The sequence below is a fragment of the Myodes glareolus genome, chromosome 7, assembly GCF_982192425.1.
Source record: "Myodes glareolus chromosome 7, mMyoGla1.1, whole genome shotgun sequence".
In the NCBI taxonomy this organism is placed as follows: Eukaryota; Metazoa; Chordata; class Mammalia; order Rodentia; family Cricetidae; genus Myodes; species Myodes glareolus.
Window position 1 is genome coordinate 23,101,452 of NC_142032.1, and position 19,266 is coordinate 23,120,717.

The 19,266-nt window shown below is 38.6% G+C and overlaps 1 pseudogene; it reads right to left on the minus strand.

Moving 5' to 3' along the window:
• Positions 1-14,658: 14,658 nt before the first annotated feature.
• Positions 14,659-19,266, minus strand: LOC146893650 (ubiquitin thioesterase OTUB1 pseudogene; annotated as a pseudogene).

Consider the following 19,266-nt stretch of genomic DNA (forward strand, 5'->3'; position numbering starts at 1 on the left):
TTATAACACTACCTGCTGAATCAACATGTCCTTCTTTGGAACATCACTGACTGGTCAATCAGATAACCTTTAACCTCTCAAGTAGACTTTATCCTCTCGAAAAAGTAAAAATAAAATGTTCTTTAACCTTGTCCTTCTTTACAGGGTATTCATTTAAATTTCTCGTTTAACAGAACAGATTGGTGTCCACATAGTGATAATAAAAATAAACGTTTATAATGAGCAACTATTTTTGAGAAGCAATAGATTAATTTTGATATGGAAGAAATAAACCTCAACATTTATATTCTCAGGTTAGTGACCAGATAGCAACTTAAGTTTATGGATAGTTTGCAATATCTATGAAATATATTTATTTGCCAACATAGTCTTACTGTATAGCTTAGGTTGACCTCAAACTGACACTTATTTTGCTATTTTCTTTCGATGGCTAGAAATATATTTGTGCACCTCCATGGTCATGTGTATTTAAAATATTTCTTTCCTATATTAAACATTAAACATTTGCACATATTTTGTTAATCAACGTAAGTCTTATAGCTCCTTATTTTCACTCTTTGGTCATTTATAAAGCTAAGATAACAAAACATAGCTATTAGTGACACATCTTGAATCAAAATATATATATTAAGCTTTTAGATGAAGTAAGTTGTTTGTTTTTCAGTGTTGTGTAGTCCAACCATTAAAGATTTTTTTCCCTAAAGGTAATGGGAAATAAAGAACTGCCAGTGTCTCACAGTTCAGAGTTGGAAGAATTTAGAAATCAAACTGACTATCTAGTGGACTTACTTACTCCCCTGGCTTCACCATAGTTTCTTAAGGAAACGTATGAGAAATCTCCTCACCCCACACATGCAGATGTAAAACTATATAAGCAGAATAGTCTCTAGACAGTAACAATATTTGATATGACCTAAAACTTCCCAAACAGCACCATCAAGTAGGTGACAAGTATTCAAACGCCTGAGCCTAAGGGAGGAATTTCTAACTTAACCCACACTTCTTGTATTTTGCCCCCTTCCCTACACAAAAGCATTCAGTTTTATTATATTCATCATAATTTCTTGACTGTGGACTATGTCACTATACTGATCATAATCATTAACATTCCCAGTAAACATGAATCTAGTTAATAATTATGTCATCATTGTTTTTACATAGAAGTCAGAAAAGTTAGATCAAGTGTTGTAATCTTGCTCAAAGATTACAAAAAATAGCTATAAAGGGAGCTATTACAAACTTCAATTACCCAAATTCATGGTTATGCTTATTATTTATAATGTAGTAAGCAATAATTAGTTGCCCAAATCATATTGCTCTAAAATCTCAAAGAATAGATTTGACTTAAACAGTCTTAGTAGAGTTCTTTTCATGCCCAGAATGACACTAGTTCTGGCACATCTGTAAGTCAGCACAATGCTGACCAACTTCCCCTTTTATTGAATACAAGAATGAAAGAACATTTAAAGAGAGATGGGCCTCTGTGCTCAACAGATCTACATTTTAATTTGTGTCTTAAGAGCTGTTGGTGATGCATGAGATATAACCAATTACTGTAGCTGAAGCAAAAAGGACTGACTCTTGGGAGAACATTTTATTGACCCTTCATTACATTTTGTTTATTAGCTTGTCTATATTTTCATCAACATCATATAGCATGATTAATAAAAACTCAGAGACAAATATTAGTGTTCAGCCTAAGGTGAGAAAAGTAAAACAACCAGCCACAGATGCTTACCTCTTCCTCAGTATGAAATGGTGATCCTGTCTTCACGAATCTCAGAATCAGACTCTGAGAGCTGTCTCCTTCCTTCTTATACTTCTTTTCTAGGGCTGAGATTAATGGTGTACAAAACTACTGGCGGATTTCTATAACAAAATAGTGTGAATACTGGGATTAATGGTATGTGTCACCACTTCTAGGTCTATAAGGCTGACTATTAGGTCTGATTACACTCTGATCTTCAGGCAAACTTTATTTATCAAAATACAAATGAAATATCACTATAACATCACATAATTTTAAAAATATTTTGGCAATTTTATGAGTAATTCCTAGTGCATATCCATCACACAATTGAATAGATTTCATAATGTCATTTTTCTTCAAGTATATCATGACTGTGACATTACAAACACTCTTTATTTACCATGTTGTGTCCTCCTCATTCTAACTTCCAGTCATCTTTCTCTTCTGAAACAGTCTTTCTTTCATGTCTGAAAAAGTAGTTCTCACTCAAAGGAATAAAAAAGATAGTTTATTCTGGAGAAAAGTATGATGGACCATGGCTAAGAAAACTGGAATAGTGTTTCCCCCAATACCTTGTTCCAACATGGGAACAATTTTAAAGAAAACCATAAATGGAGACCTTTTCTAAATTTACCAATGGAAGCATTAGGTAAGGTACCGTATTTATAAAATATGGAGAAAACTCAGGTACAGGCCTCAGATGACTTCTAAAATTCTTAGTATTTTGGTTGAATATGTATATATAAACACATATATGTGTATATATATGAAGGCGTAACTCACAAACAATCGCACACCAGTTTGGAATTATGATTAATAGAATGGTTATTTATTCAAAGGGGGGAAAAACTTACAGATTACCGTCCCAGACAACAGCCCCTCTGCGTGAACAGGAAAGGAGTCTAGGAGCCGAGAGCGGAGCCGGAAGCCAGAGAGAGAGTGGAGGACAGTCGTTGTTTCTTTAAAGAGAGAGAGACCACGCCCCAATGGGCTGGTATCTCAGCAGCTATTGGCTGAAATAGTGGAAGGAGCTCCCGCAGCATCTCCCCCTTTTGTTTAAGTAAGAGAGTTCTAAGCCTACTATGAAATTATATACAATAAGTACAAACCTACGAAATTATATACAATAAATAAAAATACCCTATTCTAACTAGCTTTAAGTCTTGTATAACAAATAATTTGGTCAAGTCATGAGAGAAAAGTAACTACATTTATATAATCTTCAATCTCATCGAAGATCTGAGAAGGGAAATAATTTTACCTGAGTAATTAGGAAGTGAAATCAAACAACTTCCAGAACATGTAACAAATCACAGAGACAACTGGCTACCTGGGCAAACACCCAAAGTCACGTTTCCAGCGTTGAAGCAACCAACTTTGGCTAAGGCCTGATATAACTGACATACCATTTTCAAAGGCAAGAAACTTTTCAAAACTATCTTACTCTGTCTTAGCAGGATATGACAGTCCTGTTTTATCCATTTACGGATATTCTGTAACTCTGTCAGTAGTTGAGGTATGGGCATTTCTTTACCCAAAGGCCAGTTCTGGCAAGAAGAAAGGCTCCAGGTGGAGTGTCTTTGGTGTTCAACATTCTCTCGGGAATAGATTGATGGTGCCAGTAGCGATTGTGTCTCACTACCATAGAACTCTGAATTAGATTAAAGGTCATTTTCTACAGCTCTTTGAAGAGGTTGAAGATTATCTATCTATAATGAATATAATCTCTATGTATCTAAAAAACCTGATTAGTCTAATTATAAATGACAAACTTAGATGACTATTGATCTATATAATTCTCAATACCTATCTAACTTAAAGACTGAGACAATAAACAACTGTGCAATAAATGAGGACAATATGACCTCCAAATATAAACAATGTGCAAGTATACATTGCAATATGTTAAATATATATATCAATACATAAACAATATATAAGTATCTTAATCAGAGGTAGAAGTGTACAATGCAATATGGTAAATATACATATATCAATACAATATATACATATATCAATACATAAAAATGTTTTAAACAGAGGTAGAAGCATACATGCATACAATAGTCAACATAATTTAACTTTGTATCAATATATAAGAATTGATACCAATATATTTGTCTAAAAACAATAACTCACAAGTACAAATCTATTATTCCATAATCCAATTATCCATCTTTTTTTTTAAATGATTCCTGCACTTATAAAATTCCTCCCCCAACCCTCAACCGTATACTAATTATAACCAACCCCTAAATGATGTCCCTAAACCCAAGGACAAACTTTACTGGGAGAGGGGACGTCGTTCTCTAGAATTACTTCCAGCTGTCATGGGGGCGACGTTCTTTCTGGGGGATCCTGTGAAAGTAAAATGATGGTTAAATTTCAAGATCAATGTCTTTTAAAATTGTAAATAGTCTCTGAGTATTTTGTGGAGGTCTGGCCAGAATGTTGTACAAGATGTGCACCATTTCAACTAACCACATTGGAACCGTCTTGTGTAGCTGGTACCCAAAACAGGTCTTGTAGTAGCGCTATCAGTATCATGACGTCATATCAACCGGGTGGAGTTGTTGTTATGGGACTCCATCATCTTCCCAGAAACTTCAAATGTCACTGCAGGAAAAACTCATTGTTCATTGTGGAAAACTTAAACAGTAATCATATAGACATATACATACATACATATATTCAATGAATGGCATGATAGATATATTTAATGAAAGGTATGATAGATATGAAGAAAAGTAAAGATGTTTTCTAAACTCATATTTCTTTCTGTCCCACGTGGGGCGCCAGATGAAGGCGTAACTCACAAACAATTCCACACCAGTTTGGAATTATGATTAATAGAATGGTTATTTATTCAAAGGGGAAAAAATTTACAGATTACTGTCCCAGACAACAGCCCCTCTGCGCGAACAGGAAAGGAGTCTAGGAGCCAGAAGTGGAGCCGGAAGCCAGAGAGAGAGTGGAGGACAGTCGCTGTTTTTTTAAAGAGAGAGAGACCACGCCCCAATGGGCTGGTATCTCAGCGGCTATTGACTGAAGGAGCAGAAGGAGCTCCCGCAGCATATATACATATATATATATGTATGTATGTATATATATACCCCATACATACACACATATGTGTATATATACACACACATATATATATACATATATATATATTCAAAATTTTACCTAAGAGTCACATAAAGATTTGGGAAAAAATTGCTACAAAGGAAGCAGAGTTGACCTCTAGTCATTAAGTTCTAGACTTGTAACATTCTAGCCTCTCCAACACATGATTTTCTTATTTTTTCTTAAAAAATAAAAACATTTATTTTAAAACTTATTATTTTTAATATTATAACATATTATAATATTACAAATTTATCAATTAATATAATTATTACTTGACTTAATGTTATTAATATTATTAATTTCATTAATTATATTGATTGGTTTTGTCATAATTATTAATGATCAATTATTATTAATTGACTTAATATTATTATTTTATCAATTAGACAGCAGAAAATTTTTTCCTAGAGCAAATATATGGAGATATAAACAAAAATCAGAGTAAATTTTTAATTGCGCAACTGAATTAGAAAATAAGAAAAGAAAAACTGTCTTTTTCATTCCACATGATAATTTCAAGTGAGCTAACAGGTGCTTAGCAGCAGGGACAGGGCATCTGCATAGTGTATATGGCACCTGTAAACACAGGAAGTCCTATGGTGAACTTCCCTACACTGGGAAGAACCAAGGTCACCAGAGGGGTTTGAGTCTGACCTCTGAGGACTAGGAGGACCACAAAGTCTCCAGCTCACTTCCCTTAAGTCATATAGGTAATGACGTATATTACATGACCAACTTGAGCAAACCTCCCTGCCACCCTGAAATGCCAGTGTGTAAAGGTTTGCAAAGCTGTGAGGTTTGCAAGGTAGATTAAATGGAAGCATGGCAGTTCTAAACAACAAGTTGGCCTTCATGTTTACCACTCCCCTCAAGAAAGTAACATTCACAAGCAGAATCCTCTAGAACAATACATTTCAGACACGATGGAATCTGACAACTAAAATAAAGAAAATGGTTGTATTATCAGTATCTTATGGATCTACCTTGCTTTAACTCTTACATAAATTTGAATTCAACATTTTAAAAATGAAAAAAGTAAGAGTAGAAGGAATGCAGAGACTTGTTCAAATATTTCATAGGTATGTTCTGAAATTGGTGCATTTTTGAGATTTTAGTTAATATTTTTATCATTTTATGAATTTGTGCTAATGTGGTTGACTGTTCTTGTGACTTATTCAGACAACTTTTCAAAGAGTGAAGAATAAGGTTCTGGAGTGCTCATATTCGTACAGACACAATATTCAATTAGGTGTTCTTAGACCAAGTTCAAGAACTAAGAAAGCCAAGTGAGAATCTATAAGGTCCAACATAGGTAAAGAAAAAAAAAGGGATTTAAGAATCAAAGCATGTAACCCCAGCAGCACAGATGCTGAGAGAAACAATTAATAAATGTGACCTCCTGAAACTGAAAAGCTTCCCTAAAACAAAGGATACGGTCAACAAGAAAAAAACAACAGCCTACAGAATGGGAAAAGATCTTCACTAACCACACATTAGACAGAGAACTGATCTCCAGTAAATATAAAGAACTCAAGAAATTGGTCATCCAAAGAACACATAATCCAATAAAAATGGAGTACAGACCTAAACAGAGAACCCTCAACCGAGGAATCTAAAATGACTGAAAGACACTTTATGTTCAACATCCTTAGTCATCAGAAAAATGCAAATCAAAACAACTCTGAGATTTCATCTTACACCTGTAGGAATGGCCAAGATCAAAATCACTGATGACAACTTATGCTGGAGAGGTTGTGGGATAAAGGGAACACTTCTGCATTGCTGGTTGGTTGCAAGCTGGTACAGCCCCTTTGGATGTCATTGTGGCGATTTCTTAGAAAATTAGAAAACAACCTTCCTCAGGACCCAGTAACAACACTTTTGGGTATATATACAAAGGGTGCTCAATTGTGCCACAAGAACATGTGCTCAACTTTGTTCATAGCAGCATTGTTCATCATAACCAGAAACTTGACACAACCTAAATGCCCCTTGACTGAAGAATGGATAAAAAAAATGTGGTACATTTGTGCAATGGAGTACTACACAGCAGAAAAAAAAATAATGACATCTTGAATTTTGCAGGAAAATGGGTGAAGCTAGAAAACATCATTCTGAATGAGGTAACCCAGACCCAGAAAGACAATTATCACATGTACTCACTCATAGGTGCTTTTTAAACATAAAGCAAAGAAAATCAGCCCACAAATAACAATCCCAGAGAACCTAAACAACAACGAGATTCCTAAGAGTGGCATAGATCTAATCTACATGGGAAGTAGAAAAAGGCAAGATCTCATGAGTAAATTGGAAGCATGGGGACCTGGGGATAGGGTTGAAGGGGTGGGGATAGGCAGGGAGGGGAGCAGAGAAAAATGTAGAGTTCAATAAAATCAATATAAAAAAAAGAATCAAGACATGTCTCTTTCACATCTACTTCCCTATAGTTTAGTCAGGAGCAGTGGATACATTTGGAAGGGGAAAGTCATTGCCTTGGACTCTAAACCAGTACTGAACCAGTCGTGATAACACTTTGTTGCCTCATTCCCTTTGCGTGTCTGCATATTGACCTTTTGGAACATTAAGCTGCCAACTATGAACTATCACTACCACCCTCCCCAACTCCCCACTCCCTGTGACCTGAAGAAAGAATAAGACTACACCTGGTAGGTGGAGTTAGAAAAGACTCTTTCATTGATTTCAGTGTTTGCTGCAATTCAGTGAGATATAACAGGCAGGAACTAATGTCCCTGTGCTAAGGTCAGGGCTTACAGATGGAGCCTCTGGTCTTGCCATAGAGTCATGTGGGAAGCTGTGCAGCCATAGATAGACACTCCTTACATCACTGACTGTACTTTGATGTTTCACACTTTTGCCTTTTTTGGAGGTCTGTCAACCAATTCCTAAATAAATCACAAGAAGGGTTATACTTCGTTATAAATATCCAACCTTAGCTTAACAGGCTTTTTTATTAGTTTTTCTTAACTTATATTATCCTGTCTAACACTTGTCTCTGGGCTTTCCCTGTTCTCTTATTTCTGTAAATCTTATTTCAGTCTTACACTGAAGATTGTTGTGTAGCTGGATGGCTGCCCGCAATGTCCTTCTTCTCTCACTCCTTCCTTTCTCCAAGATTTCTCCTTCTATATATTCTCTCTGCCTGACAGTCCTGCCTATCCTTTCTCCTGTCTTGCAATTGGCCATTAAGATCTTTATTAGAACCTCAGGTTTTCAAAACAGGTAAAGTACCACAGCTTCATATAGTTAAACAAATGCAACATAAGCAAAAGCAACACACTATAACATCGTATTCCCAAACAACTGGTAGCTATCTATTGCTACAAAATTATAATATGCCTGAACAGTGTTTTGGTGGCAAACAGACTCTCCCTAGAACTTCCTTCACCATTCAGGATCCAAAGACAGGAAGTCAAATTTAACACAAATATCCTTTGTGAGGAACAAAACAGTAGGTGGTAACAGTGTAGTATTAAAAATGCTTGAAAGTTATCCCTTAGTGGTTTTTCCACCTAAAGTCAGGCAGAATCTTAAAGTCCTGATCACCTGCTGGTGGCTGTAGAAAAGGTGTGTGGGACTACCACAACCCCAGAAGACAGCACCCTCTGCATATACTTTTTCGGATCATGCTGAACCACACACTGACTACAAATTTACACAAACCTGGACTTGGGTCATCCTCTACTGGTGAAAAAGCAAAGGAATACAGTTCAAGACTGCCAGAAAATCCGGACATAAGGAATGCACAATTTAGTTCTGAAACAGTAGGTAAAATATTTCAGCAAAGTCTTTTACTATGTTTAACTTAATCAGTAGAGGTTAAGAAAATGTTTTGAGACTGTTTGGACCTCAAAGAAATGCCTCTCTGGAGATGCACGTGGTGCTATTTGAGAGGATGTAGCCGCACACACCATCGTCCTAAGACTCTCCTGAAACCTGAAGTTCTTACTTTTGATCATAGCTTACCATGGCCAAAAGGGACTGAGATTTGTGTGGTTTATCTGCTTTCACAGTCAAAGTAAGATGACTTTGGTAGACAGAACCTTTCCCAGCCACAATTAACACTGCATATGTTTGAATACAGTAAGTGGGGTGAGAAAACTTTGCACCTCTGCTCACATCAGCAAAAAGAGCCCATCTGAAAAAAATGCAGTAACCAAGAAGATCCAATTGGCTCTAGTTTTTAGGGTCAAGAACCCCATTTGCAATTTTTCTTAGACTTTATGAGAATGTATGTTGTTCAACATTGGGTGTTGTTATATAAGTAGAGACTGTTCTTTCATTTCTTCACCCCCACAAACCCCAATATCCACACATACAAAAAAAATTATTACATACAACACCATTTGGCCAGTCACACAGGTATATTTCTAGTTAACTCTTACATCTCAAATTAACCCATTTCTATTCATCTGTGTATCTTCACAAGGCTGTGGCTTATCGGTAAGGTTCTGGCATCTTTCTCTTTCAGCAACAACATGGTATCTCTCTGACTCCATCTTCTTTCTTCTTGCATTCAGTTTAGTTTTCTTGCCTACCTATATTCTGTCCTGCCATAACTCAATCAGAGCAACTTCTTAATTGTTAACCAATGGTAACAAAACATATTCATAGCATATAGAAGGGACACTCACATCAGGTGTCAGTCATTTCCAAGAAGGTAGAATTCCTGTTGACTATGAAAGACAAGAAAGCGTCTTCTGCAATGGTAACAATGACTGCAGACTCACAGAGAAAAAGGACACATAGAAATATTTTGTGACAATCCCTACCCCGCAACAACAAAAAGTAGAAACCTAGGAAGGAAGTCACCTAAGAGAACTCATAAATTTTTTGACAAGGATGATAAACTATATCTCTTCAATACAGAAGACTTCTGGTAGAAGTAAGGGAGAGAAGGACTCACTTTTTAAGGGCCTGCCCAACAAGAGTTTGACCATGTTCCAATATACAGACTATTGGGAGAAAACAAACTGGACATTTTTTTGTCTTTTCTGGAGAAAAGTCACAAGAGTGGAGGGCGGACCTGAGAGGATGGGGATGTAATAATAATGGGACATGTTCAGGGAGATTTCCAAATAATCAATTAAAATATTACATTTAAAAATATAGAAGAAATTGGAAAGACTATGGCTAAAAGGATCAGACCTAAACATAACAAAGGCAATTTATAGAAAGCCTACAGATAACATCAAATTACGTGGAGAGAAACTGAAGCCAATTCCACTAAATCAGGAACAAGACAAGGCTATCCACCCTCTCCAAGTCTATGCAATACAATACTTGGAGTTCTTTTTTCGTCATCAATTTATTTATTTTTTTATTATTAAAAATTTCCACCTCCTCCCACTTCCCTCCCCTTCCCCTACTCCTACTCCCCCTCCTTCTCCAGGCCAAAGAGCAGTCAGGGTTCCCTACACTATGGGAAGTCCAAGGTCCTCCCCATTCCCCCCAGGTCCAGGAAGGTGGGCATCCAAACAGGCAAGGCTCCCTCAAAACCCATCCATGCAGTAGTATCAAAGCCCAATGCCATTGTCCTTGGCTTCTCAGTCAGCCTTCACCACCAGCCATAGAACAATAAAATAGCTGAAGGAGATAAAGGATATACAAATTGGAAAAGAAGACAAAGTAGTCTTATTTGTAGATTATATACATATGTATACAGAGAAAGCAAAAAAATTCTATCAGGCAGAGGTACAGACCCTATCTGCATCTATTGGAAAAAGAGGTAAGTAGCTGGTCTCTCAGCCAAACGGCCCAGTCTCTAGGCTCTAGGCCCTAATGGTGTAGGAGTTCCTTCTGTTTGTGTATTGTTTTCATTGGTTAATATATAAAAAACTGCCTTGGCCTTTTGATAGGGCAGAACTTAGGTAGGCAGAGAAGACAGAACTTGATGCTGCGGGGCGATTGGTAATGAAAAGTCCGCCAGACTAGCTTAATACAAAATATACAGTTTTGCATTGGCGCCTGCCCATCTCCTCCTCTCTGGATGAAACTCCTCAGCACTCTCTGGATAGAACTCCTCAGCACTCTCTGGATAGAACTCTCCCAAGTATGCCCTATCATACTACAAAAGTATCTGTTCAACTATGTTCATAGCTGCACTATTTGTAATAGCCAGAACATGGAAACAACCTAGGTGCCCCTCAATAGAAGAATGGTTAAAGAAGGTGTGGATCATATATACATTCGAGTTTTACTCAGTGGTAAAAAACAATGACATCTTGAATTTTGCATGCAAATGGATGGAAATAGAAAACGCTTTACTGAGTGAGGTAACCCAGACCCAAAAAGAGGAATATGGTATGTACTCACTCATAAGTGGATTCTAGCCATAGTTAAAGGTCTTTGAGTCTATAATTTGTGATCCTAGAGAAGCTAAATAAGAAGGTGAACCTGAAGAAAATCATATAGTTATCCTCCTGGATAGTGGATCTAGGCAAGATTGCCAGGCAAACTCGGGTGCATGGGGGTGAGGGGGTGGAAGTAAGGGAAGATGGTCAGGGAGAGGGGAGAGGGGGAGGATTGGGGAAGACTTGGGGAATGGGAGGTGGGAGGGAGGAAGGATGGTTGTGGGAGCAGGGAGGTTTATATCTCAGCTAAGGGAGCCATTTTAGGGTTTGCAAGAGACTTGATTCTGGAGGGGTTCCCAGTAAAAATTAAATAAAAAAATTAAAAAAATTAAAAAAAATAATAAAAAAAAGAAAAGAAAACGCTTTACCGAGTCAGGTAAGCCAGACCCAAAAAGAGGAATTTGGTATGTATTCACTCATAAATGGATTCTAGCCATAATTAAAGGTCTTTGAGCCTATTATTCGTGATCCTAGAGAAGCTGAATAGGAGGGTGAACCTAAAGAAAATTCAGGTAGTTTTCCTCCTGGAGATTGGAAATAGACAAGAGTCCCAGGTAACCTCGGGTGCATGGAGGGGGGGTAGGAGGGTTGTTGGAAGGGGAGAGGGTTAGAGAGAAGGGAGCAGGGGAGGAATGGGGAATGCTGGGGGGGGGGTACTGAGGGGGGAGGAGGAAGGATAGATATGGGATCAGGGAAGAATATATCTCAACTAAGGGAGTCAGTTTAGGGTTTACTAGAGACTTGATTATAAATGGGATCCCAGGTCCAAGGAGAGATCCCCAGATTTTCTCTGGACAGAGGAGAGGGTGCATGAACTGGCCTTGGCCCATAACCATACTGATGAATATTTTGCTTATCACCATAGATCCTTCATCTGGCGATGGATGGAGATGGAGACAGAGACTCACATTGGAACACTGGACTTAACTCCCTAGGTCCAAACGAGAAGCAGAAGGAAAGAGAACGTGAGCAAGGAAGGCAAGATCAGAGGGAACCTTCATCTGACGATGGATGGCGATACAGACGGAGACCCACATTGGAGCACCGGACGGACTCCCCCAAGGTCCAAATGAGGAGCAGAAGGAGGAAGAACATGAAAAAGGAAATCAGTACCGCGAGGGGTGTGATCACCCACTGATACAAGGGGACTGATCTAATGAGTGTTCACCAAGGCCAGTGAGTGGGACTGAGCGAGCACGTGATCCAGCCAGATTCTCTGAATGAGGCCGAATTCTCTGAATGTGGCTGGCCCGGAGTCTTTCTGAAAAGCCATTGACAATGACACTGGGACTTGTTTCCTCTGCGTATACTGGATTTCTGGGATCCAGTCTGTTTGGATACTCACCTTCCTGGACCTGGAGGGAGGGGGGAGGAGCTTCAACTACCCACAGGGTGGGAGATCCTGACTGCTCTTGGGGATGGAGAGGGAGGTGGGGAGGGAGTGGGTGGAGTGGGAGGTGATTGGGAGGAGGGGCAGAAATGGAGACTTTTGTATTTTAATAAACTTTGAGAAAAAAATATACAGTTTTAATAAACAGAAGAAAGGAAACTTACAAAAAACCAGGGTCCCAGCGATCCAGGAATGCAGAGGGCAAAGAGGAGGGGGCAAGCGCACCTGGATCTTTTATTTGTTTTATGTGCCCCCAGGGGGGACACACCCTAAGCAGAATGTGATTAGCTGAAGTTCCCCATCATCTCCCCCTTTTTTCTAAAATAAGACAGAACCAAACCAAATACAATTATATACAATAGAAGCAAATAATAAATAAAAGTTACAAACAACAAACAATATTAAGCAAGAAACATATAACAAAAGTTTTACTAAACATTCTGTTTCAGGGAGTCTAAATAATGTAGATGGTAACTACAACTATCTAATCTTCAACTCCATCAAAGATCTGAGAAGGGATATAATTTTACTCAAGCAGCCAGGAAGTACAAGCGGGAAACTTCCGAAATGTGCAACAAATGGAAGAGATAACTGAATACCTGGGCAATCACCCAAAGTCTCGTATGCAATGTTGAGTCAACCAACTTTGGCTAAGGTCTGATGTAACTGACATGCCATTTTTCAAAGGCAAGAAATCTTTTAGGACTCTCTCACCCTGTCTTGGCAAGACAAGACAATCCTGCTTTTATCCATTTATGGATATTTTGTAATTTTGTCAGTGGTCGAGGTATGGGCTTTTTCTTTGCCCAAAGGCCAGTTCTACCAGAAGAAGACAAGCTCCACGTGGAGTGTCTTGGGTGCTCAACGTTCTCTCGGGAGTAGAGCGGTGATGCCAGGAGCGATTGTGTCTCACTACTATAGAACTATGAGTTAGATTAAAGGCCATTTTTTACAGCTCTTCGAAGAGGTTGAAGATTATACTATCTATACTAAGTATGATCTCTATGCACCTAAATAACCTGGTTAGCCTAAATATAAATATAACAAACATATATAACTATTGATTTCTATCTACCTAACTTGAAGACTAAGAGAATGAACAACTGTGCAATGAGTGAGGACAATGACCTCCAAATGTAAACAATGTATATCATTACATAAATATCTTAATCAGAGGTAGGAATGTATCAATACAAATAGAGGTAGAAGCATACTCACATACAATATTCAATATATCAATGTACAAAAATCAACACCAATACAATTTTCTAAAAACAGTAACACACAAATACCAATATATTATTATCCCATCACCAATCAATCCCCCTTTTTTTATAAACACCTCTGAGCTTATAAAATACCTCCCCCATTCCCTCATCCCTATATTAATTATAACCAATCCCTAAATGATGTCCCTAAACCTGAGGGTGCCAGATGATGCCTCAGGACGATTGGTAATGAAAAGTCCGCCAGACTAGCTTAATACAAAATATACAACTTTAATAAACAGAAGAAAGGAAACTTACAAAAATCAGGGTCCCAGCAATCCAGGAATTCAGAGGGCAAAGAGGAGGGGGCAAGCACACCTGGATCTTTTATTTGTTTTGTGTGGCCCCAGGGGAACACACCCTAAGCAGAATGTGATTGGCTGAAGTTCCCCATCAAGAACTGAATTTTGGAAGGAAGAAAGCAGAGTCAGAGAGCCTCTGGAGAAGAATGATAGGAATTTTACCTGGTAAGCTACTGCCACGTGGCGATATACAGATTAATAGAAGTGGGTTAAATTAAATGTAAGAATTAGCCAAGTAACTAGAGCTAATGGATTAAGCAGTAATTTAATTAATACAATGTCTGTGTGGTTATTTTGGGTGTAAGCTAGCTAGGCAGCTGGGACAAACAAGCAGGCCTCCCCCTCCAATGCCCCAACATATCGTGTGCCCCTGTCCCACACTTCATAGCATTACTAGCTGAGCAGGTCTATTCACCCTCCCCTCATTGCACCCTGTAATCTACAAGTCTCATTTTGCCCCACAAACATAACCGTCCACAGCAGCATTAGTGTCCCACAGAGGCACAGGCACCGTCTGCAGCAATTGGACAAAAAGCAGCTCCCAGTGGCACAAACACAACCTAAACTAGTTGGAGGAAGAGATAGGTACTGAGGGCCAGGAGATCAGCTCCCACAGCTGCACCAGGATTGCAGAAAAATGCCTTCAAAGCAGCAAGGACTTAGGAAAATTTCTATCTATAAAAGAAAGTACTCACATACCAGATCTGTGGGCCTTGTGTTTTCTTTTTCACCACCAGAATCACCTTTAATAAAATATGGAAGGTTGTGTGACATGATAAGGGAGGAGTGAAAATATGACCATTTACAACCACAAAAAAAGAAAGAAAAAAGAAACCAAACCAAAAATGCTCTGTACATGTTCATCTCCTGGTAGGAAGAGGCAGACAGGGTGCAGCAAGCCAGCCAGCCCAATTTGTAGTGTCCATGCAGGTAGAGAAGGAAGACCTTAAGCTCAGAACCCTAAGGGAAGACATGTGGGTTGGTGGTGCCACCCTCACCATGGTCCATGTACTCTACTTGAATGGACACGCTGAGGGCCAGTGCCAGGGTGAAGATGTGCATGTGGTCGCTCTCCTTGCACATAGGTTCCACCTCCTGCTGGCAGAACTCCTTAACAATCTGGCCACCCTTAACAAAGTGCTCAAAGAACTTGCTTTGCTGCTGTAGGTATCCTGAGGTGAGAACCACAGGTAGACCTCAAGGTAGTCTGAGGTGTTCTTGGCATTGAAGGAGACCAACAGGTCAGCTACTGAGGTCTGCTTCTCCACCTGCTCAAGGAGGTCCATTAATGTGTTCTGGAAGTCCTAGATAGTGAACTCAGTGAAGCCCTGGGACACCCTGTACTCTTTACTCTTGGCAGACACGGCCTTGAACTGCTGCAGTTCCTTGCTGTCATCCAGGAGTGCCTCCAAGTGGGAGAAGTCAAATTCTCAGTAGAAGCAGTTGCTACCGTGCCTGGTCTTCCAAATGTATGAGTACTTTTTGTGGAGGTCCTTGATCTTCTGTTGATAGATATTGTCATCCTCAGCATACTCCTTGTACAAGACTGAGAGTTCCAGACACTCTGAGATCAGAGGATCTTGCCCAGCAATCTCTTGCTGATTTGGTCTTGCTGAGCCATAATGGCTTCATCATAGGCCAGACAGTTAATACCTTCGGAGTTGCTGCCCAGCGGCTCCTGCTTCTGCTACTGAGGTTCCTCCACCACCCCATGTTTTTTTTATTATTATTAATTTCCAGATCTCTAGTTTCAATACTCTAGCTCTATTGGCTCATTTAAAATTCTCTCTACCTTCTTAGTTAACCTGACTTATATACACACATTCAACACATTCAACATTTAATTAAAAAATTTACAGAAACTTTCTCTGGGTCATAATGCATTCCCTGAGTAAACAATAAAAAGCAGAGCCATTTACCGTTGTATTGTATAGGCAGGGACATGGTGTTTGGCATTGTCCTGGGCAGTGGCATTTAAAAGTCCCAAACATAAAAATGATTTTATTATCCTGCTTGCAGACCCAGAGCACGTGGAGGGAAGCTTGAAGTTTGTGTAATCACGGCTGTGAGTTAAGGCCATCATCTATAGCCTTGACGTCAGACTGTGAGGTCAGACCATCTCTTATAGCCCTAGCAATCTCTAAAACTTTTCCCATGTAAAGCTGTTTTTCTCTGGACTTGGTTGATTGGTTAATTGTTACATTTGTCCACCATATGAATTTTATGACTTAAACATAAACAGTTAGGTAGCTGAGCCTTGAATTTTGAATCATAAACTGAGATTATACATTACTGCAGTGTTAATTGTTAGGGAATTTAGTCGGGCTTCTAAGTGTCTTACAATCCTCATGGAACAAAAGATCTAGTTATGAAGCATATCCTAGTATATTTCTTCCCCTTCCGCTCCTCCAGCCAATAGCCAATGAAATACCACGCCCCAGTAGGCTGGAATTTCAGCGGCTATTGGCTGAAGGAGCAAAGGTATTCCCACAGCATATTTCTGTTCATCAGACTTATATTGTTTGATGAGAAGTCATCTTCCTTATTATCCACAGATGTGTTTGAGTGTGCATGTGTGCATAAGGTTGAGATGTAATCATGAGATTACATGTACATACAAATTCATGGAAGTAGGGAGATTTCACAGATGTTTTTGCACAAGTGGATCTACAGATAGAAGCAGCTAATTTTCCAGAGACTGTAGTCTTAAATTGTTTTCTTGTTTGGGCTTCTCTCTATTGGAGAAAAATTTATCTGGTGAAATGATAGCTGAATCACCAATTGGCATCTTCTGTATTTGCATAATGGCCCACAGCAGCCCATGAGAGCAAAATCCCACCCTGTTTGTGTTTTCCTCCGGGTGACTTGTCCATACTCTATTTCTCTACAGGGTGCTGCTGCTTCTGGCCACAATTTATCTGTTTCAAATACAAATACAGATACTCCAGTTGAAGCTCAGTCAAAGAACTTTCTTACTCTCTTCTACTTCACAGTCTCTATTGTATTGAAGAAAAGGTAGGTATGGTGTATATTAGGTAGGTAGGGTGTAAAGGTAGGTAGGGTGATTAGGTGAAAATATGAGAGAAAAATATTATCCATGTAATAAAGTAAAGTAAATCCATGAAGTAAACTTTGGGTGCTATTTCTGAGTAATCGCTCTTCTTGTTTGTTGAGACAGTGTCAGAGATGCTAGAACCTGAGTCTTGACTATTAAGCTTATATGGATAACCAGTAAGTCTAAGGGATCCCCCTGTCTCTGCCTTTTAATCACTGATATAAGAAGTATATGCCACCATGCCTGGACATTGATTGAATTCTCTCCACTCCCTCCTACATGATAATTCTTCCCATTATATGGATCAGCATGAACTGTTGAGAATCAATGTTCTTTTGTTTCTAGTCTAAATTATAATGAAAGTGTGAGCAAAAGTATACCAACTAGAAGCCCTTATTATTGAGAAAATGCAGAAGATAAATTGCTGTGAATTATCATAAGGTAATAATTTCTTGGTGTTACATTAAAAAAATAACTGAAATTTAGATACACATGGGCACAAGAAATAAGAACAATATTACAGAGAATAAATGTGTGCAGTGTTTCCAGAAACTGCACAATAGAATCTGTGTGCTTCCTGAAACTTGAAGGATTTGGAAGATATGAGAAGTTGGAAAGGACACAAGGTCCTCAATGGGGAAAGAAATGCATGATGGCCTGGAGGGGATTGCTGAAGACAACACATCAAGAATCAGATAATGTGATCTCTTTAGGGAGGAATGAAGCAGAGCCTTATGGGAGTGGCAGAGAAGAAAATCCAGTGGTCAATGGGATCATATTGATGTCCTTTGGGTAAACAAGGGAATTCATCATAAAGTTCTGTAAAACAGTGGTCAGGAATAGAAACAACTCCACGCAGGCCAGGCCCTCCCCTACACACATCTGTTTTCCTGGCGAGATAGAGAGACACACCAAGGAAAGTAACTATTCTTTGTACATAACAAGTTTTAGTCTGAGATGCTCTGTACTGATACAGATACAAGTGAATAATAGTACCTACTGAGTTAGTGGGTGGGTGGTTGGATAAATGTATGAGTGAAGAAAAGCCTAGTTAGACAAGCAGATAAAGGAGGCATTTTCCAGTTAACATGTGGTCTTAAGGAATATGTCATTCAAAAATACTTCTCAGCAAGATGTGTTTTCTCCCACCTGTATTTAAAATACCAGAGAGTAGAGTAGGGATTAAGAGTTTTATCAAGATTACAAAATCAAAAAAGGGAACTTAGTATGCAGATAGTACAGATTCTACAGGTATAGTCTCAACATTTATTTCTCATACCCTGAATCTGTGGGAAAGGGGGATTGTGAGAACCGTTGGACAACCTAGTATATCTACAATATCTCTATCATCCCAGGATGATCTGAAAATGGAACTTTATGAATTTAGAGGAAAGAACCTGTTACAGTGGTTCATACCCTTTGGTAAAATGAGCTGAATTTTCTTTTGAAAATATTCTATGACCCTTTGAGGCAGCAAAAAAGTATTTTATGAGAATATTGCTATATTTGTGCTCAAAATGTGATATGTAAAAGAGTAAGGTATGAATTTCTCCACACCAACCCTCTGGCCACATCGCATTGATCCAACTGCATTAACATGAATTATTCACTCATCTGTTTACCAAGTGTTTTTCGGGCCCTTTGGTGTTTTCCTGTATTTTTGGATACATAGATACATAGTTCAGCCTGCAGGTGAATAACACAGCAAAAAGACATGAATGTAAATAATGAAGAAATCTCCATTTTCATGGTATGTGAGTAAGTGTAAATAAACTTTGTTCTTTAGGATGGTATCTCTGTGATATATCTAAAGATAAAAAAATAAATGAACATGTCCTACACTCTAGCTTTTTCAATTTTGAATAATGATAGAACAATCAAATGCCTCACTTTCATGGCCAGACAAGGAGGATGCTTCTTATCAAGGATAGTTCGTGGGCACTGGAAATCATGCTCCTGTTCATACATAAACTGCAAATCTACCAACCCCTGTGGAGTCAT